General features: G+C 36.4%; 1 protein-coding gene across 5 annotated transcripts in view; it reads left to right on the top strand.

Annotated features, from left to right (window-relative positions):
* Positions 1–23,551, top strand: part of LOC131436275 (mucin-2) — a 486,638-nt gene that overhangs the window by 277,587 nt on the left and 185,500 nt on the right. Inside the window, exon 1 of one of the 5 annotated variants that reach the window (XM_058604913.1) lies at positions 4,506–4,524. The exons of the other annotated variants lie outside the window; for them this stretch is intronic. The gene's annotated coding sequence lies outside the window, so the exon portion shown is untranslated. Of the gene's footprint in view, positions 1–4,505; positions 4,525–23,551 lie in introns of those variants that run through there. 5 annotated transcript variants of the gene reach the window in all.

The following is a 23,551-nucleotide window of genomic DNA, read 5'->3' as shown; positions in this document are numbered from 1 at the left end:
ATCTGCGTGTGTGTGAGAGTGTTTGTGTGAAGCAGGAAAAAAGCACATCGTTTCCCTTGCCGGGGAATGTGAGCTTCTTGCGAGAAAATCCATAGGAAATGTTGATTAAACATTCTTGGGGACATTACTGGGGCGAACGCACATGCTTGTGTCAAATGGAGCAGTCATATCTCACACACCGGCTGCCTACACCTTCTGCCGACCCATTTGAATGTGCAGACCACCGGAAAAGCAAAACCATGTCGGCTTGCTCGGGTGTCATCAGTAACCGCACGATCACACACACGCACGCACACTCACACGAAAAGTGGCGAGAAAATGCGTTTTATCTACTGTTTGATGTAGTTACTACTATGGAATTGGAACGGATTAGCAGTAACGGGTGTTTGAATTTCACAGAAACGAAACCAATGAGGGTCTTTCAGAACCGAAAAAGTAACTGTCAATTCTTCTGCTGAACATCGAGCACTTTCGACATCTAAATTTTACAAATTGCCTACATAAATTGAGCCTGATATCGAAGGAGGCATAACCAGCCATGTTCAGCGGCGCGTCATACAATCGACGATAAATTGTGTAACAAACGACCACACGTCACAGTTGGAATGCTCAAGCGTCGACCTTCCCACCTCAGCCAGTCCTCCCTCCCAACGGCCCTTGCACGTATCATCGGCAATAAAACAATTACTCCATAAATCCTCTCGAGGGACCCCGAAGCCTTTTCATCCTAAACTCACTATGCTCAGAGAGACAGTGCGAGAGAGAGAGAGAGAGAGAGAGAGATAGCAAGCGTGGTAGCAGCTCATTCACCATGCCGTCAAGTTCGTAATGACATCACGTTTGTCGTCTCTGATGAGCCCGAACCGAAATCCATCGGGCATTGAAACCATTATGGATGAAAGGGGGGAAGCTGGCAGTTGTTGGCTGAGGGATACTTGAAGTCACCGTTCACTTTTTCGTTGCTTTTCATCTTGAAGATTTTCCACTCGACAACTTGACACGATAGTTGTTGGAGTAGAGAACGCACTTCAACGATTGGCAGTTAAAATCGGGGGCTTAAAAGGATTCTGCACACAGCCTCGAGTGACCAGGTGGTGAAGCGGAGATGTTCCTTTCTTACTCATGTTTGATGTGCAGGAGGTGGAGGAGGGGTGGGAATTTTGAGGAGTACAAAGGTGTTGATGTTCAGTAATGATGCCGTACTTTACCCCTCTGTTGTATTACTCATTGGTGGCGTGTGACGGAATCGACAACCGCACGCCTCCCACGAAGATGACGACGACGACGAGCTTATCGAGAAGTGTTTGATGTTTTGCAAAATGGGCTCTTGGGGGATGCCATCTGAATACAATTTATACACATCAACAACCGTAATGGCGCACTTGTTCCTTTCGCTTACTCGCAAAATCGGCACCTAATGACAACCTGTCTCTCCTTTCGGCACTCGAGCAGTCGTGTTCACACGGATTATTCGCAACCGAATGTGAGGATGTTTTCATCGGCGGTTCGATGCTAAGACGGCATAAATTTTGCGCTGAAGTACCCGTTATTTGTCGGGTAGACAAATAATTGGAACCGACATTAGAGTGTTTTCTGAGATGGATTATTTTCATTAGCGATGTTAATTACGTTTTGATGATCGCCGTCTCAAAAACGAGGCTAATGAACAGAGGCGTTCGAAGAGGGGAAATAAAACAAGTTCTTAAATTTTGAAAGGAGAATTTCATTTGCTTCTGAAACTATGTGAGTTATTTGGTTATATGCTGAGGACTGAAATTTTAGTCTTCGCAACAAATTTCTCTTTTCGTGTTCAGCAATAATGTTTACGGATACAATCAGGAAAAATATTATTTTGTCTGAATAATTCGTGAAATTTATCCACAAATCCTATAAAAAATACTACCGTACATTCGATACTGCCATTCAATTTGAACTGCTTTAAGTACTGCGGAACCGAAAGCAAAACGTGAATAAATCAAATAAAATATGTGCTTTAGCACAAACCAACAGAACCCCCAAATGTTCTTAAGTTACGTTAATTTTTATTTTCACTTTTTTCTAAATTCATTAGAAGTCAATTTTCAGTGACTTAGTTGAAAATAATGAAGAATTTCAGCAAAAATAGCTAGACATTTCGGTGGAAATCATAGCGGTCAAGTTTTCGATGGTCAAAAAGTGGAAATTTAAGCATCTAGCAAGAATCAACTTCATATCGAATTGATGCCTGCGTGTAAGAAGCATTTGGCCAAAAGCCGTTTGGTCGAAAGAATTCTTTTGCCAAACATTTGTTATTCTTCAATTATTTTAAAAGGTCATGTCATTTCATGTAGATTTCTGATTTGACGGATGTATCTTTCATACATTCAAATACAGCTTAGCTTAGCTTAGTTGACCATCTGTGAGTTTTGCGCGATTGATAAAAAGTCTGCTGAAATTGCATATTAAACCAAATGCATTTATTTATTTACTTATTTCATCCGACAAAAAAGGTCTTAATATATATAATTTAGTCCAGTTATAGTCAACCGTGGATCGAAACGCTTTATGTGCAAATGTGGGTTCGCAGAAATCGAAGAGAAGTTGAACAGTGGCAAATGTTCCGAGGCATGCTGTTATCGGTTCATAAAATCCGAACGTCGTTCGATGAAATCTCGGTTGAAGTAAACCATTAGAACGTAGCGATCGTTGTGATGCACGAAATTCAAGACTGGATAGGAGCTTCAGAGAATCAATGTCACTGTTGATTAATTTTGCAACAAAAATAGCTTGCTGAATTTTTCTTAGCCGTTCCAGTGTGTCAAAACCAATCAGACGATCGGGATACGGTGAAGATCCTGCGGATTTTGCCAGGGAAGATTTCTTAGAGCATGTCGAATAAATCTTTTTTGTACGCGTTCAGTTCATAAACTCCAAGCCAACTGATACGGACTCCAAACTATGCATTTTGAAGTATAGAAGCATTTATCAGCATTGGATTCAATATTCGGTGGAATATTACGATCTGACATTTTTCTATGCTAACGATATATCCGGGGTTTCAAAGTTTCAAATCGTCGGCGTAAACTAATTTGCAGCAACAAAGTAGCGTCATTAATAATCCGAATACCAAGGGGATACAAAAAGTGGGAACGCTAATTTTGACTGACTATAGCTTAGTCATTTTTTAACCGATTTCAATTTTTTTTCACCATGAGAAAGATAAATTCTTTCGGATTAAAATCTATTTGAAACGATGGAAAACCGAAAATTCTATTCAAAGTTTTTATAAAAAGTTACAATTATAGTTTGTTGAAGTGTCAGATGTTCTAATTTTATTCGATATACTGATAATATTAGACTACAAAAACAGAATATTATTCTCAGCACTTCCTACTTAGCCATTGTAGACTAACTGGCGCACCTTCTTGCGAACGTTCCTCATTAAATTCCGTACAGACATCTTGACGACAAGTTTTGACACTTTTTTCCAATCTTTTTCGAACTGTTGAATGGTTTCGGCTGCCGAGACAGGTTTCCTGAGATGTGCCTTCGTTAATGCCCAAAGTTCATGTGGATTCATGTCTTTTGTGACGAAAGTGACATTTTTGGTAGTATATCATTCTACCGTTGATTTCGAGTAGTGGCAAGAAGCAAGATCTGGCCAGAAGACAACAGGATCCTTGTGGCTTCGAATCCTGGGTAGAAGTCGTTTTTGTAAACATTTCTAGATGTATATTTCGCTGTTCATTGAAGCAGTGGTGATGAAGGGTTTCGAAATCTTACCGCAGCTACAAATTGCCAGACCATAGCTTTCTTATCAAAATTTTCGACTTCAATCGATGTCTCGGACTGGTTTAACACTTGCCCTTCTCGCGCCGTATAATTGTGGTCCCGGCAAGGATTTGTAATCGAGTTTCACGTAGGTTTCGTCGTCCATGATTATACAGTTCAAATTTCTAGCAAGAATCGTATTGTACAGCTTTCGAACCCTCGGCCTGATCGATGCTTCTTGTTTCGGACTACGTTTTGGTTGTTCCTGCTTCTTATAGGTTCGAAGATTCAAACGTTTTTTAGCACGAAGAACATTTGACTTCGAAGTGCCCACTTTTTTGGCCACATCCCGAACTGAAACCTCCTTCTTTTGCTCGAACGCCTTCAGTATACGTTTATCCAAATGAGGGTTAGCAGGACCTTTTTTTCGACCCGTTTTCGGTTTATCCTCAAAGGTGTTATCCTCACCGAATATCCTGATTGCATTTCGCACGGCTTTTTCACTCACACCTTCCATTTTTATTATCTTTCTCAGTGACAGTCCGCGTTCTGTGCACCATTTGTACACAATTTTTCGACGTTGTTTAGCATTTTTTTCCACGCGTTTCGAAACAAACTAATGAAAACGAATAAACAACTGCACAAGTGGTTGGAGAAGAATGTAAACAACAGGACGCAGCCATAAAAATTGACAGATTCTGAACCATTGCGAAATGGCAGCGGTTTTTGGTTGCGTCCATACTGAATCTGAAATATAACAACAACGACCTTGAGGTAAATATTCACACTATCATTTAATAGTTAACATTTATCGTGAATCAATTTTCACATTTCACATTTATATCTAGATATTAGAAAAGAGTTTCGAAAACAAGAAACAATGTGTATTCCTAGAAAATATTTTAGAAAATATATTTCAGAAACGTTGAATGCGATTGATTTGACGTTATCGGTAGTGTTTTAGGTAATTATAGAGGCTTGGCAGAAAAAAGCGTACGCTATTAAAAAGTGTTGCCTTTTTATTTTATTACGAAAAAAACTCTTAGAAATCCTTTCTTTTTTTATGATAGATTGTAGCTCATTGCTCGGTGTCTCTGGGCGAAGGAGTGATGGACATAAAAGTAAAAAATTAAAATTTTATTTTTTTATTTGTTGAAATATTTTTTTAAGTTATTGGACGAGATTTTATGATAGAATGCGAAAAAATCATTAAAAAAAGTAAAAGTTAGAAAGGTAACTATGAGCTATCATAGCTCAGTTGTTACTTGACCAATTTCGATAAATTTTACACCCTGAAATTTCGTGAAGTTCGAAATCTGATTTTTCCCGTTCCAAGTTATTTTGACATTAAAAATGCCTTACTCTTTGCTATACGGGGCCGGGTGTCAATCAAAAGTTTCGAAAATAGCCGCGTAAACTTTTTTCGTCATAATTTTGAACTTTGATAAGTCAGTCATTTGTTGATGGATTGATATAATTCAACAACCAATCGATTCGGAAACATTTAACTTAAACATGTATGGCAACGTCGTTTCAGTATGTCAATAGCATACTATTGAAAAAATGGTTAGAATTGACCTATGTTTTCATGAACCAATCCCAGCTGACCAAATTGACGTTATTTTATTGTTCGGCATAGGAGGCTTTGCGTCATGCATAAAAACACCGCATCATTCTGCGTAGTTCGAAGAGGAATCTATAAATATATGCTGCAAATCATTTCTTGATTTCAGTTGATACTTGACTGCGAATGAAACAAGTAGCTCGTCCAGTGAGGTGATGACTAGATTGTATATGCATTCGCTCGTTGGATTGTCGCTTTTGCTAACTCTTCACTGTACGAGGCTGGGTGTCAATTTAAAACAAAATGCAAAAATAACCGCGTAACCTTTTTCTGTCATAATTTTGAACGCTTATAACTCAGTCATTTGTTGATGAATTTATATAATTTAACTAAAAATCGATTCGAAAACATTTAACTTAAACTTATGCGGTAACGTCATTTAAGTATTTCAATTGCATACCATTGAAAGATTGGATTGAATTGACCTATGTTTTCACGAGCCAATGACAGTCTCAGTGAATGATGTCAAACTCTCGTCCGATTTGCGCAGTATCAACTATAGCAAAAAAGGGAATCCATAAATATATGCCCGAATACATTTCTACTTTAGTTTATCCATGGCTCATCTCTATTCTTCGGTAACTAGCAGACCAACTTAAAATTTTCGGCGATAGATTTTTCGAACCTAATTTGAGATGTTTATATCTCTGTGATTTCTTGATAAATTTTCCTCATTTAACTTGATTCGAAAAAGTTTAAAAATATTTTCATTTGTCAACGGGTAGTTTGCATACTGAAATCTCCATTTACATACGAACAACGCGGTGGCGCGCAAATAAATTCAGTATAAAGTTGTGTTATGATGATAATGATAGAACATTATTTTTCATTAAATGTGGCTAAATACAAAGAACTATCTCTCAGCATAATCCCTTAGACCCTATTATTAAACCAAACAATAATCGTGTAATCTAATTGAATAGTTAGAAATTGATTTAGTCGTATGAAGCATAATATTTTGGTCTAATATTGCTTCCAAGAATCTAATAAAAGGGATCCAGACTAAGTGTAGCAAAAAAAATGCAATACAAATCGTTAGACAGTATCGATTTGAACAAGCTGTTGTCCCACCAGGAATAAAACGCTTCAAAAGATTAGGAACTTAGTACAAATAAGTTGCACAGACTATCATGTATAGAATTATCATATGCAATAAAATGTAGTATTAGAGATAAACTCAAGACAAGCGATTTTACATGTATGATTTTAATCTACACTAAACTCAGGTCACCGCCAGTTTCAGTTAATTTATCATTTTCATCAAAACAACAAGTGTTTTATCATAAAATATATAAAATCTTCTCTAATCGCTGTTTATAAAATGAATAAGTTTGTACATTCTCTGTCTTGAAAATTATTATGATACAGCATTGTTTCTTTTGTCCAGATTTATATCTTGAGGTTGCTCGTATCCAAAATTGGTCTTTTAAGTAACTTTGAAATCATCATAATTGACTTTCATTTAAAGGATATTTTCATAAATTTTGATATGAAAAATTAAAGTAGATTTGTAATTTGTCGCTGTTTAGTGCATCCACCATCATCTTTATTTTTGTATTTATTATGAATACCTTAGAATTATTTCACTTTTAATGTAATTGTGTTCGGTCGTGTCTTGCATACAACCCTTTATTTTTTTCCAAACTCGAAATAAGCCCTATCTGCATTTATTCGGCACCTGCATCACTAATAGGATATTGAGAACTTCAACTTTACCGAGTCATAACTGTGTTGTTAGTCAACCGATTATCGAAATTTGTTCTCCATTGGAAAGGTACTACTTCCAGAAATAAAATGCATTGCAAACATGAAAAATAAGGTTTTCTACCCAAAGTTATAATGAAAACTGTAGATAGATGACCTCAGAAAAGGTGAAAATAGATGAAATTATAAATATACATGAATATTTCTTTTTTTCCACATATTTGTATATAACTCAAAAATTAAACCGATGACATGTACATTTTTCAACTCCAAAATATTGAAATCATTACCAGAAACAATGTATTGATGAACAAAATTAGATATCCGTTCAAAGAATCTCAAGAAATTTGGTACAAATACAGAGAATTTCAATTATTGGGAAAATTTTGCAAACAAAATCGAAACAACATTTTCAAATTATATGACATATATTTCTTATTATTTTAGTTGGAAATTTATTATGAACAAAATTTACAAAAAAAAACTGAAACTTGGATTTCAGTGGCAATCTTAAAAATTTTGGTGTATATATTTGAACTCTACAAATAATTATATTTTTGTATTGGACAAAAGATTTAAACAATTTTTATGCACAATCCAAACGTAATTCATAACGACTAAAATTCTGATATTGTTTTAGGTTTGCCGTAGAATCTCAAAAAATAGGTAGAAGATCGAAGATTTTAAAATTTCCTAGTTATATTGCATTGCACAGTGGTCCGGATCCACAATTTATGGAGACAAAAACATTAAACTTATACTTCAGAGCTACAAAATAAATGATCAGTGTAAGATAAGCCATATTTTGATGTACATGGTATTTGGGTGGCTCTTATTACTAAGGTGATCCAAAAAATATTTTGCGAATGTGTTGAGATAGAGGACTGCATCCTTCGGCAATATATTATGAAAACCTTACATGAATGTTATTCTTAATAAATACGATTCGGCAATATTGTAGATCGGGCTTACATCGAGCAGCTTTGATGAAAACACCATTGTGATATCTTCAACGGTTTTAGTGTTACAGCTATTTTTAAAGAGCAACTTAAGGTGTTCCTAAAAAAATCAAATTTTCACTGTAGCATTTTTATTTTGCACTTTTCGTATTAGGTATTTTTGAACATTGTTAAAACCAATTTTTTGATGACTGTCGCTTTCAAGTAGCGTTTTCTGAACCGAAGTTATGAGCAAAACTAGTTCAAAAATGGGTTATTTTTAAAATTGTTATCGTTTCAGCTAATTGTAAGATATTTGGAAATGAAAAAAAAATTGTCAATTACGGAAATTTCATGTAAACCGGTGATTTTTCAAAATGGAAAATAATTCAACTTTCACTATTATCTTTACGTTTCGTCTTAGACTCGTCAGTGCATAGCAGTTTATGTTGAACTGTTATGCCACCTGCGGTTCAACATAAACCGCCGAGGCTAAACCGAAACGTAAACATAATGAAATTGGTTATATGCCCTAGCATAAACAAGGTTAATTCCTGAATAACTTCCAATGCTGGCCGGCACCACTCACCCACCTACCGCTTTACGCAATTGAAAATGATCACAAAATATTGGCAGTGCAAGATTTCATTCAGTAAAGAAGCATGCAACAAAGAGGTTGTTTTTCGAGACGAAGAAAACTGTAAGCTGCAGATAGATAACCTGTTGGTGCCAATCGCAAAGGCTGCTGCAAAGCCAATATTCGAGGCGATTCCAATTTCAGTAATACCTGGAATAGTGAAACTCACTTCACTGAGAAAGATGGCCTAACCGATCTGAGAACTGTTTCGTGTCGTTGGTTACACTAGTTCATACACTAGCTTTCATGTTTTTCAAAAATCAAACATAATTGTTTGAAGAATACCAATCCTTTTTTATATGAGAATAAGAGAGATATGAGGAAGGCATCATTACACCACTAGGTGGCAATAAACAGGATATACTTCATTTCATGAGATTTTTTGTGCTAAACTCGTTATCTTACTTTTTCTGAATTGTAAAACAAGTACATGATAGATTTTCGAGTGGAGTTTACTAATAAAAAATTCAAATAATTCTATACATTCCGAAATAATTCTAAGTTTGTGAAATATAAATTTTAATATTCTATCGATTATAATTGATGTTTAGGATAGCGGAAAATTTAAGATATATGATTTTGTTCTTAATTACCTGTAGAACAAAAATCAAGCAATGTATTATTTTTATATTGTGGTTGCTTTTTTGCCATGGGTTAGAATATAAAATTCATATATTTTTACGTTCTATTCCTTATTGTATAAAACCATTGAAATTATTTAAAATATTTTGAATATCACAAAACTCATTTTATTAGAAAACTTCAAATTCTACGTCTCTATCACGGATGGCAATTTTAAAATTTCGAAGTTTCCTATATTCTTCCGAGTTTTTTGAGATTCTACGGAAAACCTAGAATAAAAACTTAATTATAGTAGTTAACTATTGCGTTTGGATTGTGCATAAAATTGTTTAAATCTTTTGTCCAATACAAAAATATAGTTATTTTTAGAGTTTGAATATATATACCAATATTCTTAAGATTGTCAGTGAAATCCAAGTTTCAGTTTAAATTTTGTTCATAATAAATTTCAGGTATCTTTAATTCAATAACTAACGTCACAAAAAAGGTATCGTCCGTTTGTTTCCTAGACAGCGCCTATTCAAAATTCTGATAGCCAAAAAAGATTAGTTGTAGTATGTAGCTGGTTTAAACCGTACCGTTCAACGAAATATATGCGGGTCATATTAAGCCACCAGTAAAAACATCCGGTAAGATTAATATCAAAAACTTTTCACAAACTTTCATGTTTAATCAAAACCAAAAAAAAACACTTCTTCATCCACTTAGTGTATTCTTTTGTGATTCCAAGTATCATTATTCGGATAGTACAAATGAGTTACACAGACTCACAAATATAGAACCATTAGATGTAATGTCACATAATATTATAAGCAAATTCCGACAAAAATCGATGCAATCTTCAATTGAATCGATTCGCTCTCTGTATTAGTTAGTAAGTTAGTATATAAGTTCCTTTTCCCCATTACACAATACAAGTAGGTTTAGAATTTTCCCTACACAAAAATCTCAGAATTGCGGAAGCAAATGATGTCTTCATGGTAATAACCAAATCATATATATATAACAGGGCTGAAAAGTCACCACTTGTGGCTGAACACCCAATTTAAATCTTAATAATTTAATTTTAACTCATATTCCAATAAATAGTTATTTAAAAAAAAAAAAAAAAAAAAAAAAAAAAAGTATCATTATTCTGCGATTATATCTCCGGAATCGGGAGTGACAGCAATTTAATTTTCAAATTTGAACAATGAGTTGAAATCGGCTCAGCACATACATACACACATACGTACACAGACATGTTCTGATCTCGTCGAGTTGAGTCGAATGGTATTTAACACTAGGGGTCTTCGGAGCTCAGATTTTTCAGCAATTCTTTTACCATTCTATAGAGAAAGGCAAAAAGGAGTACTATATGATTACTGGATTATTTTAATATTTTTCTTGATTACTTGGATTATTTGAAAAAAATAAGCAATTACCTGGATTACTTGGAATTACTAATGATTACTTTTGGATTCCTAATGTAATCCACCGATTGCTAGATTACTTGCGAAAAATTAGAGTAATCCTGGATTACTTGACACCTTTGCGGCTTGTTGGAAACCCTTGGAATTTCAATTGTCTCAAGAAAGTATTGAACGATTTTTCATACGAAAGGATTTTATAGTAAACCAAATTGAACCCTGGACCTTAGACCCGGATGTGTAGAATATTAGTGTCAGTTTGACACCTAAAGGTATGTTACATCAAAACCCTTCTATGTTGGATTCATTCCTCCCTCAAACTAGAGACTAGGCGTGAATATCTACTCATCGGTGTGTGCACGTTACTAGGAATATTTACTTTTGCGAAGTTTCAATCATCGGAGCTCATCAGTTTCAAAATCTATTCATCAGTGTTTGCCCCATAGCTCCGTAAACAGCCACGACGGTATCCGCCACTAATAAGCGCGGCGAAAAGCTGCCTCGGTAAACTCGGAGCGACCTCCCGATGGGATGGTGTTGGTTCTACAAAGCCCGACAAAGCGCAAAATTTTCACAATTATGTAAAAATATGATAATTGGCGAGAATTATTCCACTAGTTTTTCGTTTGGAAGCCGGCAACGACTAGAGCACCTCGATATCAATCCTGCTATTATGTACTGCTGGTCGACGGCAAGTAAGTCGGCGAATCATAATCATAGTCATGCCACGGAGAGTTTCTGAATATTCGAGTACATGAGGCACATGGATTCCATTATCTGCCGTTTGCGAAAGCATCATTGTAAAATTAATTCCATGTTCCCATGGTTTTCGGATCGGGTTTTTTTCAGAAAGTGAGTCTCCACTTTCACAATGCTAATGAGAAAACACATCAAATAGGAAACAGATAGCTTCGAAAAATGTTCAAGGCTCGCCTTGCAATTTACTTCTAGAATGGACGGCGACCGCGCAATTATTTTCAATTGTACTCGTGCTATTATATTTGAATTTTTCCTTTGAAATCGTTGTACCTCAAGTCACCACAAAGGCGGTATACGACCGGAAGTTAAATATGTCTGAAGAGTTTCCATTGCTACGGCAACTACAATGCGACGGGTGTTTTTTGTTTCGTATTCAAACAATAATTCATAGTACCATTAGCGAGTTGTTCGAATCAAAGCTGAGAAACGTTTGGGCAAAGGTGAAACGGGACAAAATAATGGAATCAATTTAAATATATGGCAGAAAACACCGACAACTTTTGATTTTCGAGAGCGTTGCTTTTTCCACGGTTAATTGGGATTTTCTGTCGCCGGTTCCTTCGTTATCTGTGAATACCTTGCATTACAGTTTTGACTAATGCAGTGCCTTCGACGGCGAGTTTGTGCACGAACAACAATTACCATCCAGGATTGCCGTCTGTACGGATTTGAAGTAATCATTAACTTTCAATCACTACCCAACGAAGCATAGATTCGGAATATATTTTTGTTTCTACCGTGTGCCCGATATAGATATGTGATCTAATAAAATTAGGATGTCTTTCTAACACATGGGCTGAAAAGTCCCGGGTCTAACAAAGAGAACACGATATTTTTGGTTCAAAATTAACTTTCTTCATCAACGTAATCTCCTTCAAGAGCAACGCAATCATTCCAGCGCCGCTCTAACATTTCAGTACCTTTTTTGTAGGACGATTTTTCTTTTGCCTCACAATAGGCCTCAGTTTCAGCGATAACCAACCTCTTCATTCGTGCGAAATTTCTTACCGGCGGGCATTTTTTTCAGGTCTGCGAACAGCCAGTAGTAGCTGGGAGCCAAATCTGGTTTATACGGTTGATGTGAGAGTAATTCGAAGTTCAATTCATGTAGTTTTGCTTTGTTTTGATTGAAATGTGGCACAAAAAAAATTTCTTGCCATATGCGGTCGTTTCTTTGCAATTTTAGTCTTCATCCCACATCCCAAAATACCGAGGCCATAACTTTTCCAGCCAATTGTTGTGCTTTTGGGCACATTGGACGATGTTCGCCAGTTACTGTCCACTCAGATGAAGATCGTTTTGATTTCGGAGTGAAGTGATGAGTCCATGTTTCATCCATTGTCACATATCGACGCAAAAAATCCGGTTTGTTACGTTGCGTAGAATATCAACACGTTCTCGTTTTTACAGTCAACCGTGAGCAAACGCGGTACCCACTTTGAACAGAGCTTTCTCATAGTCAAATGGTCTTGAAATATGCAGCAAACACGTTCTTCTGATATCTTTTCGATGTCAGCTAACTCACGCAACTTCACTTTTCGATCATTCGAAACGATTTTGTGGATTTTTAATTTTAGTTGGTTTGACGTAAAGTCGCCATATAACTAAGTTCAGTTTTTTGCAATGACTGAGTGGAAACATATATTGGAGAAGAAGAATGAATGAAAAACTTAACAGAAAAGATTATTTTTTGGAAAAAGATACGCTCAGAGACAGGACTCGAACCTGCGTTCTTATGCATTCCGTTCATACGCACTACCATTTCGCCACTCTGAACCTTGTGATAGACACAGGTCTAAAACACGGTTAGACATAATAGAGCGTCCATCGAACATGGTCTACATCATAGTCGTCACCCGACCGGTACCATATATTTTTCCAAAAAAACATCTTTTTTGTTAAGTTTTTCATTCATTTGGCTTCTCCAATATATGTTTCCACTCAGTCATTGCAAAAACTGGATTTTTTATGTTTTCTGGTGTTACCGCCTCATTTGGACGTCTACTGTGTTCAGAATAATCGGTGTCTGTACGACCACGTTTGAGGATCGCAAACCAAAATTTTATTATTCAACATATACGGTATTTTTTCTCATCGAAAAGCAGTGTAAAATTTAAACACAATTTTTTTTTTTTTGATTCATTGTTCTGAAAATAACAAAAGTAGCGTCACACTTAGCATAATAACTCATAAACTAATGAATGGAATATCATGAAATTTTAACAGCTGCCTTTTTAAGGTTAGTATTAACTGGAGAAACGGTGACTGCAAAAAAAACTAGCACCATCTATGTGTTACGCCCGGGACTTTTCAGCCCATGTGTTATGAGATTTCCTGCTAGTTTGTTACAACCATACGAGTTGCTAGGACAAGGGTTGATGAATACAGTGGAACCAAGCGCCTACAACTATTCTTTAAGTTGTTTCACTATTACACAACTGACAACGAAAAGAAATTTCTCAGGGATCAAAATTTATATATGAAAAATTATAAGAATAAATTGGCTCAAGTGGGACGTTCCCGTTTTAGAGATTTGTGCCTTGCCGTGGCTTCTCATATTTTTCCTGATGGAAAGTGAAGGATAAAAGAAACATGGGGATGTTCTCCGCGGCCAGCAAAACAAACCAGCCCGACTCGGACTGTCAACGAGCAAACAAGAAAGCCGATGGACCCTGATGTGCGCACAAGCTATGGCGAACCCACCAAAAACACCAAGAAAGAAAACATGCGGGCCATTCGCAATGGGGCTGGACCCCTTGGGATGACTCCCTCGGCCACAACGAAACAGAAAAACAAAACAAGCATAAAAATAACAAAACTCTGTAAGATAAAACAGTCAAATTTAATAACTTCTACCCTTTTTATCCCCCCGGTGAACGACCAAAATGATTAAAGCCGGGAAAAAAAGGAACATGGAAAGCAAATGTGAAGTGGGTAAAGTGGGAAACAGCACAAAACAAAAAGAAATAAATTGTTCGGCATCCACGAAAGGATGCTGAACAATCTGTAGATGCCAAAATGCACATTTAATAGAACCTCCAACCTCCGAGAGAATTTAAAGATTTTATAAAACTAATACCATTCTAACGATTCATTAATTTTAGTTGTTTGACGTAAAGCCGTCATAACTAAGTTCAGTTTTTGCAATGACTGAACGGAAACATATATTGGAGAAGCCAAATGAATGAAAAACTAACAGAAAAGATGATTTTTTGGAAAAAGATACGCTCAGAGACAGGACTTGAACCTGCGTTCTTATGCATTCCGTGCATACGCGCTACCATTTTGCCACTCTGAATCTTGTTTTAGTCACTCTAAAACGCCTCTCTAGTCACTCTAGAACGTACATCGAACATGGTCTACATCCTGGCCGTCACCCGACCGGTACCTTACATCCAAACATCTTCTCTGTCCATCAAACACTAGTCTTCTCGCTTTATACCTATTCTACTTTCTTCGAAGAATGCAGAACGATTCGCAATATGTATGAACAGAAGTAAATTCGGCACCCCATATAGAATGCCAAACAATATGCTAACTCCTTTTAGGGAAGAAACAGAAGAGACTAATTCATTCCAGGAAGAACGATGAACACCTCTGACTATTGATCCTTATCATATTGGGTGTTGAACGATAGAATATGCTTCGATTTTAGCTCACCATACACAGACTCAACCATGTATGGAGAACCAAAAACCCGGATGCGTAGTTGCGTCAATGTGGGACAGTTACATATAGGATGCTATAAAGTGCGCAATCGCACTCGCACAAACCAAAAATATTCATTATTAGTAGTAGGCTTGCGATGATTGAGTTTGCAGCTCTAGCTCTTGCCAAATCGTCCGAGATAGTTGATTTTCAGCATCCAAATATTCAACGGCGGGTGAAATCCCAACTGCATCATCCATGTTAAAAGATCTTGTCTCGTAGGATGAAGATGCAAACGTTATATCATCCCGCATTTGAAATTCAGATACTTGCGTGATTTGCGTAGCCATTTCAATAAGTCTTACCAAAAGCTTTTCGCTGTGCACAATCAAAAAAACGACCCATAATCGTCAGTGTTCAAGAGAGATAAGAAAGATTATGTAGTATTCCACACTTCGCTTGGCAGTGTTAAGAACACCAACACTATAAACAAATAAGTATTGTATGAGAGCAAATAGATAGAAATGAATTTACTATTAATGGCTCCACTTTAATTCATATAATATAAAGAATATAAAGTCATCGATCGGCGATGATTGGTTCCGTAGACGACTGCCCTTTTTAGGCTCCTGCAGTCATTCAGTCAACGGCACGGAAATACACCTTGACTTGCGAGCTCCCGTTTTAGTGGCCTTTTACGACATGGAACAGGAAAACTTGGTTGAAATAATACCGCCGGATGCCACACGGCTTACCTGTTTGGTGGACCGTAGTGTTATTCTTGGCCAGTTGATAATTATAAACACACGAAAATCAGAAATCCCCAAGAGTAATAAAGCTTGTTCCATTTAGAATTGGAACAAACTTTGGCTCATACTATAGCGCTCTTGGTGGACGGATTTGGAAGTTCTTGGCGCCCACTTGTCGGGAATTTTGTCAGCTTCACGTATGATTTTTGACATTCCGCAAATCGACTGTACTTTGTAAACAATCAACATGGAAGCCGAAAGAAGGGAAAACATTGTGCACATTGTGTGTTATTTGGAAATTCCATTGTGGTCTGCATCTAGCCTAGCTAAACAGCTGAAATTGCCCAGAATTACCGTATGGTGCGTTATCAAACGGTATAAGGAAACATTGACGACGATTCGGAAGCCTCAAGCCAATCGTCAAAGAAGACGATTAAGAGGTATCCTAATCTGTCGGACCGTGATTTGGCCAGAAAATTCGGTGCTGCCCATAGTACCGTGAGGAGAACTCGACTCCAGGAAGGAATCAAGTCGTATCGAGCTATCAAACAGCCAAATCATACCATAAAACAGAATAGTGTGGTCAAAATTCGTGCTCGGAAACTATATGACCAGTAGGGTGGGACAAAAAATTGATATCAACTCCACCAAACTTTTCGTGTTCCTTTTGGATCCCATAAGCATCATGCAAAATTTTAGCTCGATCGGAGAAACTATATTTTCGCGCCCACGGTTTAAAGTTTGTATGGGATTTAGTATGAAGAAATTCACTTTTAACAAAAAAATCGGCTGGAGATCAACCTATGAACTCTAAAAATCGGCGCATATGATATTTTCGTAGAAAATTTATCGAGGAAGAAAACATTAGAAGGCAGCAAAACAATACGACATTTGTAGAAAAAGTTATTAAAGGAAAACCGACACAAGGTTCGAACAATGGCTCACTTCTTAATATATCTAGCACCACTGCTGCTATTGGTGGTAATATGATTGTGCTTTCTTTTATTATGCTATAACGGTTCATTTTAATTGTTTGATGTCTTCACAAAAGTTTCTCAGCTAAGTATGAGGACTACTTTTAAGTGACAAGTCATGTTCCAAAACTCACTGTAAAGACACAAAAAGTCTAACTTTTTAATTTGAAGAAATAGGTTTTTGGAATTTTCTACAATATTTTAGATAAACTCAACCGTTTTAGCACATTAAAGGGAAGTCACATCATGTTACTTTTACTAGCAACAGTGGTGCTAGATATATTAAGGAATGAGCAATTGTTCAGACCTTGTGTCGGTTTTTCTTTAATAACTTTTTAAACAAATGTCGGATTGTTTTGCGATCTTCTAAAGTTTTCTTCCACGTTAAATTTCCTACGAAAATATTATATGCGCTGATTTTTAGACTTCATAGGTTGATCTCCAGCCGATTTTTTTTGTTAAAAGTGAATTTCTCCATACTAAATCTTATACAAACTTTAAACCGTGGGCGCGAAAATATAGTTTCTCCGATCGGGCTAAAATTTTGCATGGTGCTTTCGGGACCCAAAAGGAAAATGAAAAGTTTGGTGGAGCGAAAAAATAAACATTTTCATCTTTTCCCATACAACCTTGTCCCACCCTAATGACCAGGTGCTGACCAAGTTCGACGGGTGTCTTCTGATGGACGATGAAACCTATGTCAAGGCTGACTTCGGGCAAATCCCAGGTCAAAAATTTTGCTTGGCAACGGCTCGTTGGGATGTTCCAGCAAAATTTAAAATTGTTTTTGCCGACAAATTTTCAAGGAAATATATGATTTGGCAGGGCATTTGCAGCTGTGGCAAATAAACGAAACTTTTCGTTACAAATAAGACAATGACATCGGAACTATACCAAAAAGAGTGTCTCCAAAAACGAATTTTGCCGTTCATTCGATCCCACGACCATCCCGTAATGTTTTGGCCTGATTTGGCAAGCTGTCATTATAGCAAAGTCGTTCAAGAATGGTATGCAGAGAAAGGGGTCCAGTTTGTTCCGAAAAACCTTAACTCACCCAACTGCCCCCAGTTCCGCCCTATTGGGAAATACTGGGCAATCATAAAAAGGAGACTCAAGGCAAAGGGAAAGGTTGTCAAAGACATCAATCAGATGATGACCTGGTGGAATAAGATAGCTAAAACGATGGACGAAGAAGGTGTGCGCCGCCTAATGAGTCGTGTTACAGGAAAAACTCGAGAATTTCTTCGAACCCGTGACGAATAATTTTACCCGTATTTTTTCTTAAAAGTATGAAGTATTATCGAATTCAATAATAAATAACTGAAATACAGGTATTTGTCTTTGTTCCAATACTATCTGAAGCAAGCTTTACCGAAACACTTCCTACCTGAATGGATGCCCTTATGAAAATGATAGACAATGCTTCACCCAAAAAAAAAATCACATCATAGTTACGTGAAAATAATTGTGAATATTTTCCACTCTACTTTTCACGTAGTTTTCGATGGACTGGCATTTAGTAGCTATTTAATGCGCAAACCCGTAGGTGTTCGTATCACATTTACCTTCTAGATAGATTGTCTGTATGAAAGTTTGTTTCACACTACCTATAGGCCTAACAGTAGATTTTCTCACATTTTTATATAAAAATTCTTATCATGACAAAAAATTTAATTGAAAAATAAATTGAAAAATCTAAACGTACAATTCTGTATCGAATCCATGTCGAATCGTCGAAGGTCGAATCGTCGAAGGTCGAATCCTGACAAACATCAATAGCAGTCGAAAAGATCGTGGAAGTAGGTTCCCTTGGCTATCAACTGGTTGATCCTGCAAAGTTGAAAAATTTAGCTAAAACAAAATCACAATTCTTTGCTGTATCCTTTGAATTAATAAAATTTAAAAACAAGTTTTAATTACTCATACTTTAAGGACTCGCAGTTCGCTATTTTTAAAATCGAATTTCTCATACTGAAAATTCACATAGATTGTTTGACATTTGATTAATTCTCGTAAATAGTATTTGATGGTTATATTCATTTTAGAGAATATTTGTATAACATCTTCATCTTTATCATTTGAATCATTTGAAAAGGTGTAATGTTCTACCCATTTGCAACAGAGCAATTCCAGGAATGAGTAGACGAAAAAGTGACAAAATCAGAATCGACCTTCTCCGATTTGGATGAAACTTTGCACATGGCTTCAGTATGACAAACCATAAGTTTTGAACCGATTGAACCGGTCAATCCGACTCACGACTGATTGGGCGGATGTATTTTAGCATTTGACAAAAATTTCCTTTTTCAAATCGTTGTAACTCGGAAACCGTTAATTGTACAAAAATGGCGTTCAGAAAGAAGTTGTAGGGAATCGACTCTAAAAAAATATGCACTGAAAAAAATTTTGATTTTTTTTTCTCAATAATTACAAAATAATCCGAAAAAGTTAAATAAAAAATAGCATGGTTTTAATTTTGTTCGATGATTTTTATTTTAGAGCTGTTATTAAAGTCTACAGATTTATGGCTATCCCATCCGTGCCTTTTGAAAAATGAAGAAGTTACAGCTAAAACAGTTTACGGGTCTCGTTATAATTCGGAAACCGTTCATCGTACAAAAATGGCGTCCAGGAAGAAGTTTTAGGGAATCAATAGGGCACTCTAAAAAAATATACACTGAAAAAAATTGATTTTTTCTCAATAATTTCAAAGTTACCCCAAAAAATTAAATTAAAAAAAAATCAGGGTTTCTATTTTTTTTTTGATATTTTTTATTTTAAAACTCTTATTAAAACCTACAGATTGATGGCTATCCCATCCGTGCCTTTTGAATAATGAAGAAGTTACAGCTAATACAATTTACAGATATATTCGAAATTTCAAGTTCTCGTTGAAAGATAATCATTTAAACAGTAGATTATTATTCTACAGGTTGAAGGCAATAAATTTCTTCATGATATCCTTTCTTCTAAAAGTAACTAAACCACAATCGGCACAAAACTGTATTCGAATGACGATGCACGTAGTACTTATACAATTTTCAAAAACTTAAAACCTTAAATATAATTTAGAATTATTCATGTACATGTAATAATTGTAGGTGTTATAATTAAATATCCTTGAGATACTTCAAGAACAGCTACTTTTAGAAAAAATAGGATATCATGAATAAATCTATTGCCTTTAACCTGTAGAATAATATTCTACTGTTTAAATGATTATCTTTCAACGAGAACTTGAAGTTTCGAATATATCTGTAAATTGTTTTAGCTGTAACTTCTTCATTATTTAAAAGGCACGGATGGGATAGCCATCAATCTGTAGGTTTTAATAAGAGTTTTAAAATAAAAATCATCAAAAAAATCGAAACCCGGATTTTTTTAATTTATTTTTTTTTGGTTTATTTTGAAATTATTGAGAAAAAAGTCAAAAAAAATTTTCAGTGCATATTAGTAATAGGGCACTCTAAAAAAATATGCATTGATTCCCTACAACTTCTTCCTGGACGCCATTTTTGTACGATGAACGATTTCCGAATTACAACGAGACCCGTAAACTGTTTTAGCTGTAACTTCTTCATTTTTCAAATCTTTAGGTTTTAATAACATGCTTTTGTTATTTAACTTTTTCGGATTATTTTGTAGTTATTGAGAAAAAAATCAAAAATTTTTTCAGTGTATATTTTTTTAGAGTGCCTAATCGATATCTTATCTTATTTTTTTAGATAACTTTTCGAAATAACGATCAACTTATTTGATTCACATTTTGTTTATATCTCCAATCTCGGATTGACATATTAGATGAATGTTTTAATAAGTGGTAAATTTAGCACAGCTTTCGTTCCAATGTAAAATCAGATCCCACTGTTCGAGTGGTTGAAGACTCTTCCCTAACTACCCATTAGATGAAAAATTGTTGCCAAGAACCGAAATAGCTCACTTAGACCGAACTATGCGCATGCTCTTCGCATTTTAAATCATACGGTAATTAAGGCGAATAATACAATACAATCAGTAGCCTAGTACGTCTTTTGCTTCTGGTACTGCTGCCTGGCGAGAGATGCAACTCTATTACACCAAAGTTCGGTTCTGAGGAAAAAATATTTCATGCATGCTCCCGAGTTACAGAAACTTTTGTAAGCGTCACAAAACTGCTCGAATTGATACCTCTTTTCAACCCACTCTGCAGTTCCCATTGTTTTTGTTTTGGAGCTCGGAGACTAGAAGTGCCATTAGTAACCGAAGCTGACCCCAGCCGTGTCAAGTTACCCACCGGAGTGACAAACCACATTCCAAGTTATGTACAAGCAAACGTAATCGTACACATGAAGAAACTGCGTGACAGCGGAAATGGAACAGTCACGCTGGTATTGCCTAGTGCCACTAACAGGACCAGGAAAGCCCCCGAAGGGATCTCCCAGCTCGGCACATGTCATGTTCTGTAGTTTACCTGTTTGCTTAGCGGTAAGTGACACCGTCGGGGCTCAGTGTTTGCTGCCACTTCTTGTTTTACTGTTCCGATGGAGAACGTGGAAAAATCGAGCTCCTACAGCTGCAGCTGTCATTAATAAAACCCATTAATGTCACTGTGCAACGAGTCCCGGAACGGTTTGGTGGTTGCAGTCGTAGTTTAGTGTGGCATCAGAATGGAATATGAAAATTAATTTGAAGGATCATAGGCAATTGTAGTTTCTAGGAAACAATAGCACAAAGAAGTTATTATATTTCAAATTATTCTGTAATTATGTAATTATTGGATTCGGCGCAAAGTGTTTACAAACACCACGATTAGCCTAGTTTAGTCCGATGATAATATTGCTACAGTTGTTGTTCTCCTATTACCCATAGTTTCAAGGGTTCAAAGCATGGAACATTATAAAAATCTAGCTGTGTAATGACGCCTTTCTCACCATAAACATCAAACTATAAAAACATTTTATTGTTGTAAAGAGAACAATAAATAAAAGTTAGATAAAAATAAATTTGAATAGATGTAACAAATCGAAAAGATGGGCAATGTTGTCAAATGCTGTGTCGGTAGCGAAGTGAGAATGAGAATACTGAATGACAAATGAGAGAGATTCGATTGAGTATTGAAATTCTACTGAGGAAAAATATTTTTTGACTTTGTTTTCTGTATAAAACTGTGCAAACAGTGGTCAGGTTTTGAACATTTACTGCTCGATTAAATTGAGGCAGATTTTCGATATCATTACAGCTACTGCTTGGAATGAATTATATAGTTTTAAAATAAAATGAATTCTAATAAATTTCGCTATTAAATCTTTACCGTTTCTCCACTAATGTCACGAGATAGTAACAGACACGGATGTTAGTATTTCGGTGTGCTATTTGCAACCTTCATCAGTGTATCAGTTCTAAGTCTCGTTTAGATCAGAGTTGCGAAATAGTAAAGATTTTACAGCGGAATAAAAAGGAGTTCATTTTATTTTAAAGCAAACCAATAACATATTTGCTACGGATGAGGAAAAGGTGGGCGCTGTCCATAGCTGACACAAATAGTGTTAATTTCTGTTGAAAATTTTATCGATTTTTTTCTATTTTCGACCCGAAAATTAAGTAAATGTTCCCTTCTGTCGGAGTATACAGTGCCGGTCACTCGAATTAGTTTGACCGGCCATCCAATTCAATACAACAAGTGCAAAATTGTGACGAGTTATCGCTGGCTAACAACACCACTTTTCAAGCGTGTCATTAGCCGCCATTGAAGTGCATTTCGTGTCAACTTTTTTCAACAGGTCTGATAGTCGGTTGAAGTTTCCATTTTATTTTGTTCTCCATAGTTTTGAAGTGCGAGCTGCTGCTCCACTTGGCGGCGTCCACTTTTGGAGGTGGTAATTGCATGGAATAGATGTGAGTGATATGTACGTATGTCTTCCGGAACCGAAAGAACCGCGGTAGAATTTTCACGTTCGGACTGTTCCCTGGTGCTTCCGTTCTGGATTTTAAAATTAGCAAGAAAAAGTTCTCCTATGTAGCATCTTGACTGGCATGTGTGCAGTGTGCTGTAAAACGATCAAATTTTAAAGCTAACGAAAAAAATAATAATTATAATTCATTTGCGAAATTCAAAATTGACGGTTCAATCTCAAATCACAGCTCAATGCACCGGAGATCACATATCACGATGAGTGGCTGCAGTCACAGGATATTCGCAAAGTCTGATATCATTTCGCAGTCGCTAACGTAATGGAAAATGTTCCACCAACCACCAATTCACACACATGCACACTCTCGTACTGGCATATGTTTGGCAACACGGCAACAGTAATATCATTTGCATTTTGATTGGAATCGAAATTTACCGAAATTCAATCAATTTCCTGCCGATCGGTCGGTGCGGTTTGGCATCCGGGAAGAATCCAATCCGCTCCGGTTCGGTTTTGAGTCAATTTCATTAGCAACTCGCTTCGCGGAAAGACCACAACTGAGGCTGAGGCATGGATAGGAGGTGCCGGCTGGGCTGACGGCCGCAACGAGACTTGTTTACACAGAGCCGCCGATGCTAGAATTCGCTCGAATTGGAAGTGACATGTAATTGAAGCGACGAGGTCCTGAATTGCGTTTCGGTCGTATCACGGCCAGCGGTCGTTTGAATACCAATTTGATTGACGATAGAATTGAAGGATTGGTTTTCATGATGATTGTTGGGAGCTATTTTCGTCGGCTGCCAGAGAGGATCCCTGTTGGATTTTGTCATCTAGAATTTTGAGAGATCCAATCGCTGTTGAAGTGTTTCGGTTGGAAGCATCATCG

The sequence above is a fragment of the Malaya genurostris genome, chromosome 3, assembly GCF_030247185.1.
Source record: "Malaya genurostris strain Urasoe2022 chromosome 3, Malgen_1.1, whole genome shotgun sequence".
Taxonomy (NCBI): Eukaryota; Metazoa; Arthropoda; class Insecta; order Diptera; family Culicidae; genus Malaya; species Malaya genurostris.
Note: the sequence above shows the minus strand (reverse complement) of the source record. Positions and strands in the feature narration are given on the sequence as shown.